At 41.5% G+C, this 8,979-nt stretch overlaps 1 long non-coding RNA gene across 1 annotated transcript; it reads right to left on the reverse strand.

Annotated features, from left to right (window-relative positions):
- Window positions 1–285: 285 nt before the first annotated feature.
- LOC110348728 (uncharacterized) lies at window positions 286–6,378 on the reverse strand. Its single transcript, XR_015444258.1, has 2 exons — window positions 6,051–6,378; window positions 286–5,462 (listed from the first exon to the last, which is right to left on the reverse strand). It is a non-coding gene; the product is annotated as an uncharacterized LOC110348728 (long non-coding RNA).
- Between the last annotated feature and the right edge of the window lie 2,601 nt (window positions 6,379–8,979).

Here is an 8,979-nt window from a genome sequence, read left to right on the forward strand (position 1 = left end):
GTATATCTAAATTTTAGCACAATAAAAGTCTTAAATTGACCAAGATCTATAAGGAAAAAATGAAAACTTCAAAAATTTCATGTTCCATTTTACTAGGCAAGCAATCTCCTTTGAGATATAAATTTCCAACCTGGTTACAACCTGAATCCTATCTTCAGATATGCAAATTTAAGATTAAATATTACATAAGACTATTTAAAAACACAATAATATAAAAAAAAAATTTTTACCGTACCAGGGATCAAACTCAGGACCTTCTGCTTAGCTCAGTGGCACTGAGCTAAATCCCCAGCCAATAATATAACTTTGGGGGGGTACCAGGGATCGAACTTGGGTCCTTGCACTTGCGAGGCAGTTGGCAGAACCACTGAGCTAAATCCCCAGCCCTTCCAAAAAATATAACTTTTTAAAAGATGATAAATTGGGCTGGGGATTTAGCTTGGTGGCACAGCGCCTGCCCAGCAACCGTGAGGCCCTGGGTTCGATTCCCAGTACCAAAAAAGAAAAGTGGGGAAAAAAAAAAAGATGATAAATTATAACTTTAAGTTGTTGTTTTATGTGTGTTGGCATGAATGTATATATTATGTTATGCCTATCCATATACTTGCATTTATATATTGTTTAGATGGTACCAGATTACTTTTTTTTAAAGTACTCAATGACCTAAAAAAAAATAAACCCAAATATCTCTTTGTTCACATGACTTTTTTAAAATGGTTTTAAAAGGTTCAGGCATGGTGGTGGTGCATACCTATAATTCCAGCACACAGGAAGATGAGGCAGGATTGCTGTGAGTTTGAGGTCACCCTGGGCTACATAGTAAGACCCTGTCTCAAAAACTTAAAAAAAAGAAGAAGAAGCTGAGTCAGGAGAATCACTGTGAATTAGAGGGTACCCTGGACTATATGGCAAGACCCTGTCTCAAAACAAATAGTTTTAAAAGATGTGGAGCGGGGATGTAGCTCCGTGGTTCCAGCACCTGCCTTGCAAGTGCAAGGTCCCAAGTTCAATCCCCGGTACCAAAAAAGATGTTATACAGAATCCACTTGTCAACAAGACAGGCTCTCCATTGTGAGAAAAAGAAAAGTTTATCAGAAATGTACTGCATTCAAATTCTAATAAGATAATGTATTAACTGTTAAAAGTTTTTAAAAGTATTTGCTCAGTGATGGGCGTGGTAACACATGCTTATAATCCCAGCACCTTGACAGCCTGAGGTAGGACTACAACTTCAAGTCTTGTCTGAACAATTTAGTGACTTAGCAAAACCCTGTTTCAAAATAAAAATATTTTTAAAAGGCTGGTAATGTAGCTCAGTGCCAAGGCTTTGAGTCAATCACAGTACTGCAAAAAAGAAAAATCTTTTGTTCAATTGTAGAATGAACTTATATATTTTTTGTGTGCTATACACAGGAAATGTTTTATCATGTATCAAAAATGGCCTGTTTATCTGTAATTATATTTGTAATAATAAAACTTAGCTTGTAATTTAAAAAAGGAAAAGTTTATTCCAGTGAACAGGGACAAGGACTAAGGTCAGGGGATTCTAATGGTCAGCAGTGGGAGGGAGAGAGATAGCGGTGGCTTGCTGGGAGAGATTTCATCCTTGAGAGGATGGGCTAACACCAAGGAAGAGAGATACTAGCAATTAACTTGGAATGGAACTAAGCTTATATAGGTATGGAAGGGGCTAAGGAATCTGGGGTAACATATTTATAACTTACGGTGGTCTGGACGGTCTGCTCAGGCATGTATACACTTATTGGATTGTTCAGTGCCGGGGTGATAGACCATATTTTTTAGTCCATTTACCTCACTTACTGGGAAGCTGCTGGTATTTGTTCAAAGCACCCTGTTTATTTTCCCTGTTGATTTAGGGAAGGCCTGATACTCAGTACCCTCAAGAATGAGGGCTCAAATAAGGAAGGGGGAATTATAACTGGCACTGAAAAATAAAACTTTTTTTTTCCTTTAGAGACAAGTAACTTCCTGGGGCGTAGGACATAAACAGCTTCCTCCAACACCACTCAGCCTAAACAAAAAAGTGACAAAATGTATAGATGCCGCCCCAGGAGGCCAGGAACCTGACTTCTGTTTAAAAAAAAAAAAAAAAAAAAAAGCTGAAGATGACTAAAAGTGATGAAGCAAATGTAAAGATCTACAGTCTCTCTGTGTTTCCCCCTCCCCTCTGTTTCTTACTATAAAACTCCCTTGTGCACATATGGGGATTTGAGGCAAATGGGCACCTCTATCTCTTCAGAGCTACCTTTAAATAAATAAATCCTTTTTCTTTTTTACCCAAATATATGCCCTCTTTTGATCTGGTCATCAGGGAGCAGACAAACCTGAGGGTATGAGCCTAAGTGGCTGATAACAAATTGACTGTACCATTCAACCCTTCCATTCCTATGTAGATATCCAAAAGAACTGAAAGCATGTATTCATGTTTCCATTTAAATTTCCAGACATACAAAATTATGATTCCTACACCAATTATCTCAAATGAGATCATCCAAAGCAATTCCATGTATACAATAATCATTTCTCCCCTTCAGTTTTTCTGTTTTATACAATGGTATGACTGACAGAAAATTGGATGGCATGTGCTTCTTTGAAAATGTCATGTCTTTACAAAAACAACATGCAGAACAATTCCTACTTTGTCTGCAAGTCAGTTTACAATAACTGCTTATTTTCTGTCTATACAGGAGACATATGTAACTGAAATTTAGCTGCCCAATTGTATTCAGCCACCTCACAAATAAGCTCAAATGATAGTTCAACACAACAAACTTTGGAGAGTTGAGATAATAAACATTATCTACAATCTTTAAATTACAGATTCAACTATTTAGCCTGAAAATGTTGGCTTTTTCTCTTAAATATTTTTTAAAACTTTCCCTCTAATTTTGCTAGACTGGGTTCCAGAAAAACTCCTCATGTGAAAGTTAAGTGTGAGAATCATATTCTGTTGTATTATACAAATTTTTGCTAGTTGCATAGACCAAAGACAGTTGGTTTGCTAAATACATGGTATTGAAGAAAATCCTGACCCAAGTGGTACTACTTAGTCCAAATAATAGTGACCAAAGAAAATTATACAACACTTATAGACTAACTTGAGAGGTGGCTGACATTAAAATGTACAGATCAAACTGACAGGGAAAAGTTTTAAAGTAAGTTTAGTTGATTAGCTATTAAATTAGTTGTGGAAGCAAAATAGGTAGTGTATCCCTTTAAAAGCTTGCCTTAGCCCGCTGCTTTTGTTGATTAAAGTGAAGGGTTTTTAGCTCCTTTGATCTGCAGCTCCACTATAGATAACATCCTAGCTCTGAAGGACAAAGTGGGAATCCTTGAACAAACTTGTGCTATATGTGCCTTAACTGTCATGGGACTGTAATCAGTGACAGAAACCACCTGTGTCTAACCATTAAACAGGAATTGGAACTTTATTTACTTAACAAAGACCACTAGGGATGAGATAATGACTGACAAAAGTATAAAAGGTGATGGACAAAGAACCCAGGGCGCAGACTCTGACCAGGCCAGTTTCTGGCAGTCCTGCCTGCTTGCAAGTAAACTTTTATTATTTTACCCAAATTCTTTGTCTCCCTGTCTTTCTTTCCATGATTCCAGAACAAAATTATAGTCTAAAAGTTTATAAAATAAGTTAATACATTATTAACTTTAAAAATATCACGTATAAGACAAATCCCCCTTAAGAACTTGTGACAGCATTTGAAGTGGATGCAGCTTTATATGCAAAATGATCCATTTTCTCTGCTGCTAAGTATATAATTTAAAGAAATTTCAGAGATTACTGAGAAAAATTTGAGTTCATCCATGATTGATAGAAAATGTTGATTGGGGCCAGGGATTTAGCTCAGTGGTTCCGCTGCCTGCCTTGCAAGAACAAGGACCTGAGTTTGATCCCTGGTACCAACAGAAAAAAAAAAAAGAATGAAAGAAAAGAAAAGAAAATGTTGATTGGTAGGATTTAAAATGTTTTTCTTTTAAAAAAAAAAAATCCCATAATGTATAACCCTGTACAAAGAAAAAATATGAAAATTCTGTATAACTATGTTTGACTACACTACATAATTTAAAATGGAAAGTCACTGGTTGAAAATTTTCCTACTTGATTAATTTCTCTGACAGCACTGATTTTTGAACTAATAATTATATTTAGTTTGGCTGCATTTATGGAATAAGATTTCATTTTCAAAAGGACATAAATTTTCCTTTAGTGTAAAGCCTCTATTTGTAGCAGTCACTGTATCTCCAAAAGTTAACAATTTATAGAGCAAATGTTTTAACTACTGTATATTTTTCTACTTTGTACTCCAGTTGTAATATTTACAGAAGACTAATGTCTACATAAAATATTCTTTCACTCTCCCAACCCATCTTAGTCAAACATTTTTCCTCCTCCCTCACCTCTGACCTAATTGCGGAAGTGTGGGATTTTCAGACAAGGTATGCAAACAATTTAGATGGAATACCTGATTTTAAGTGAGTGTAAAGACAAGTAAAAGATGAAATCAATCTTAATTCAAGTATGTTCCAGTGCCCCCAAAGTTATTTGACCAACAGTACTTACTGATAATCTAGAAAAGATGAGACATTCAAAGATGCTTTAACAATCTTAGGCTTGTAACAGCTGAACAGAAAGGCCATTTTACTCCACTGACAGCATTAAAGGTTAGACACCAATCCTGTGGTTACTCAAAAACAAGAATGGTGGCACATGCCTGTAATCCCAGTACTCGAGAGGCTGAGGCAGGAGGATCACCTTGAGTTTGAGGCCTGCCTGGGCAACATAGTGAGTTCAAGGCCAACCTGAATTAAGAGTGAGACTCTATCTCAAAAAACAAAACAAAACAAGTTTAAGACCAAGGATGTAGCACAGTGGTGTGTTGGGAGCAATGCTACATAATTCTAGGAAAAAATCATTTGGTTGCCTAGTTCTCTTGCCTACAGCCAAGCTACAGAATAACTCCAGTTGGGCCTCCAGTCACAACTGAGACTTCAGTGATCCCTTGATGCTGTAATGCTCCAGGACAAGACCACACCTGCGGGAGATGCCCTGGGAGGAACCAAATCTTCATCTGCATAGTTCCTCATTGTTCTTAGATTTCCGTCGCCCCACCCAGCCTTTCGTTACACCTTGTTTATCCCAATGTGAAGTACTGAACTCTATTTTCACTTGTTACATCTGTTTCTCCTGATGTACTGAATAAAAGGTGCTGCAAGCTAGGGGGGCTTTTGTCTTTGCTGACCAGAGCAGCACTGATCAGACCCAAAGCTCAGCTTCTTCTCAGTCTCATTTGTCTACCTTTCCTGTAATTCGCCGTGTGCTGCCGTGGCTCACAGGAGACTAGGACTCACTGCAGAGGTTCTGGTAACGTCCCCTTCCCCTGTTCCCTACAGTGGTGTAGCACCTACCTGGCAAGTGCAAGGTCCTTAGTTTGATCCCAGGTACCAGGAAAAAAAAAAAAGAAAAAAGAAAAGCAAGTTTAACTGAGGAGGTGTCACTAAATTTAAAAACTGAAAATACATTTTAACAGCAACTTACACTGAGGGAAATATGGTTCTGAGGTATTTTATATAACGAGAGATTATATATAAAAGAATTTGGAATGAGTATGGCAAATAAATGCCTTGAAATACAGTTTTCATGACAATATATTACGTGCATTTTGCTAACAATATTTCCCTAAAAATTAGCAACGTTATAGCATTATGAGTCACATTAAACTACTATTGACTTTTAGGGAAAATAACTATATGTGGCTGACTGGACATAATACCAGTTATGAAAATTCAGACAAACGAGTTGGCAGGTTCCCAAAATAGCTAATTGAAGTTCTTTGTCAAAACAGAGAAACATAAAGCAATAGCCTGAATCTGCAACTATGAATTAAGTTCTCTACAGACTCACCCTACCTTGCACCCTAAGCCAACCCTGGTGCGTGACTGCGGGCTGCCCTTCTCCCAGCAGCCTCCCGGCCGCCCAGAGCCCCGCCCTCATCCGTCCAGACCCCGCTCACCTGCTGCACCTCACTCTCCTGCTGTTCAGCCTGAGGGACGCCTAGGGCAGGCTTGGCAGGAGACTGAGTCCTGGAGGAGGGCCGAGGCCAAGGATGGAGGCTTCTCACCTGCTGAGGGGAGACATGAAGCAGAGCTCTGCGGTGACCCCTCTGAACGGCTGTCCGAAGGGCAAAGTCTCGCGCTCTGGGCAGGGGATGGGAAGGGCCCAGAAAAGAGCAGGAGCAGCGAGCGGCCTCGCGGGAGGGGGCGGGGCCTGGCTGCAGGCTGAGGAGGGGCGTGGCCAGGGTTTCTCAGCACTGGGCGTCCTGGGGGTGGGTCTTGGGAGAAACGGGCCCACTCACAGCAGGGGGTAGGCCTGGGTTCCGGAGAAGGCGGGGCGTAGCCCAGAAACGCCAGGATTGGGCCCAGCAGGGAGGGTCACGCGAGCTGAAGAAGCTCTGTCCAGACACCTCTCAGGTGTGGGCGCCCTGGGGCCGGTCAGCAACGCTCGGCCAGCCTGGTCTTCTCAGCCTTTTTTTTAGTCTAGCTCACCAGGGCAACTGACAGAAGGAGGTTGGTAACAACACCTGCTGACTCCACAGCCTTGCTCACCAGAGGTCACAGAATCTTCCACGATGTGCTTGCTTCGGCAGCACGTATACAGAATCTTGCACGTCATAACCCAGCCGAAAAGCCCCGGTGTGCACCCCCAACTACAGTACCCAGAATTCTTGGCCTGACAGTCCACACCGAGGACTACAGTACCCAAAAGACTCTGCGTATCCCAATCAGAACTACATTACCCAGAACCCTGGGAGGGACCTCACAGACTACATTACCCAGAAGATTCTGCATGCCCCAATCACAGAACTACCATAACCAGAAGCCTTAGCCGCTACCGCCCATTGCCCAGAATCATCCCTGTGACGCTCCCTCCCAAAACTACAGTACCCAGAAGACTTTGGGTGCCTCAACCACAGGACTACTGTACCCAGAAACTTCCGCATGCCCTCCCCCCCCACCCCCATCATGGGTCACACCACACCACTTCTAGGAATAAGGTAACAAGAAGGCTCCCTGTGACCACAAGGACTCAGGTATCCAAAAGCCTCTGCATGCACACACCTGTACTATAGTAGCCTTTAGTTTCCATGTGCCCCGACCCCCAAGATAACCAGAAGATTCTGCATGGTCAAAGCACTGCAATACCCGGACTCCTTCCTCCACCTACAAGACCCAGAACCCTATGGGTGCTCCACAAGGACTAGGTACCCAGAATGTTCTCCAAGGACTCTGCTACCCAGACTCCTCAGTGTAACTCCTACAAGTATTGCCATACCTGGAAGCCGTAACGTTACTTTCCTGAAAATATAACACCCAGAAACTTCCACAGGTCACAGGATTGTAGTACACACAATCCTCATGTGCCCCCACAAGGAGGAAGGTACGCTGAATCCTCAGCAGGCTCCCTCACGAACTAATATACCCAAAGTTCCTAAGTGACACATACACCCCAGGACTATGGTATGCAAAACCTTTGGCCTGTTTTCAGCCCCCCCCCCCCAAGATGGAACACAATATCCTGAATCCTCAGCATGACGCGCCCCCCCCCGAACTACAGTACCCAGAATCCTTGCTGTGGCCAACAACTGTAGTAAATAGGATACTCAGCCAGTCCCTGGAGTTTCATTGCCCAGAACCAATGGATGGCCATCCACTCATGTTTGTAATACACCCAGTCTTCAGTGAGATATGCTAGGGAGTCTAAGGACCTTTGGTCCACTGGTGATACCAGAATCACCTGGCTTTTGCTTCTCCTGGCTGGCTACGTGAAGAGTGAGGGATAAAGTGGTAACGTTTATTCAGCGAGCCGCTTTTAGAAGGAGCCCTAGTTTCTGTATTTTTAGGAGCATTATAGATACGTTAAGAACATTTGCAATTTCTGTGCTACAGGTAAATAATTTTCCCAGTGTCCAGCACCACTCCCACCCCCAAACAAATGTATTCCAGAGGGAGCAAAAGTGAGGCTTTTAATCCAAACTCTTGTAAGAATGGTCCCAATACAGAGATAGGTACACATCATTTGAGAAGCTGTGTTTTTATTCCTAACTCGCGGGAGTCCCTCTCCCATCTCCCACGGCCTGGGATCCGGGGTTCACAGTCTATCCTGAGCAATCTATTTCAACCCATACCCGTTGTTTCCCTCTCCCCCTACCCTTTTTTTTTCTTTTTATTCCCTCCTCCCTCTTTATTTCTCTTTGTAGTTATTTTTAGCCTTTTGGCTTCCCAGAATTGAAGACTCTAATCTCTGGAGAGCGTCTTCGTACAGCCCTTGTGTCTTTGTCTGCTAGTTGGCCAAGCTAAGTCTCAGAGTAAGGATTTATTAGAGTGGTTAATGAAATATGGACCAATTAAAAATATTTTTACCTCTTACATCTTTGGACTTCAGTCTTATTATTTTTGCTATGCAAAACTTAATTTTCAGCCTGGTATGGTAATGGATGCCTGTAATCCCAGCACTTGGGAGACTGAGGCAAGAGATTCACCAAGAGTTTGAACCTTGCTTGTGCTATGTAGTGAGTTCAAGTTCAGACTGAACTACATAGCAAGACCCTGTCTCCAAAAATAGTTAGTTTCATATATAATTCTATATTTTGAATTACAGTTAGGAAGGACAGAGAGAGAGAGAAGAAGAATGAGACAGAGACAGTATGGGATGAGCTGCACATATTCAGGGATGCTGTCCGCTTCACAAATGGATGCAGTTCCTATGCAACAGCTAAGATATGGAATCACCAGAGATGAACATTAATTGATGAATGATTTTAAAATGACATGTATACTACATAGAGTATTACTAAGCCAAAAAGTACAATAAAATCCTGTCATTTGCAGGAAAATGGGTGAAATTGGAGGACATCATGTTAAGGAGTCAGAGTGAGGCATCTT

Source organism: Heterocephalus glaber, unplaced genomic scaffold (assembly GCF_053883595.1).
Source record: "Heterocephalus glaber isolate CG9 unplaced genomic scaffold, H.glaber_assembly_v1.0 deba00000071, whole genome shotgun sequence".
Classification (NCBI taxonomy): Eukaryota; Metazoa; Chordata; class Mammalia; order Rodentia; family Bathyergidae; genus Heterocephalus; species Heterocephalus glaber.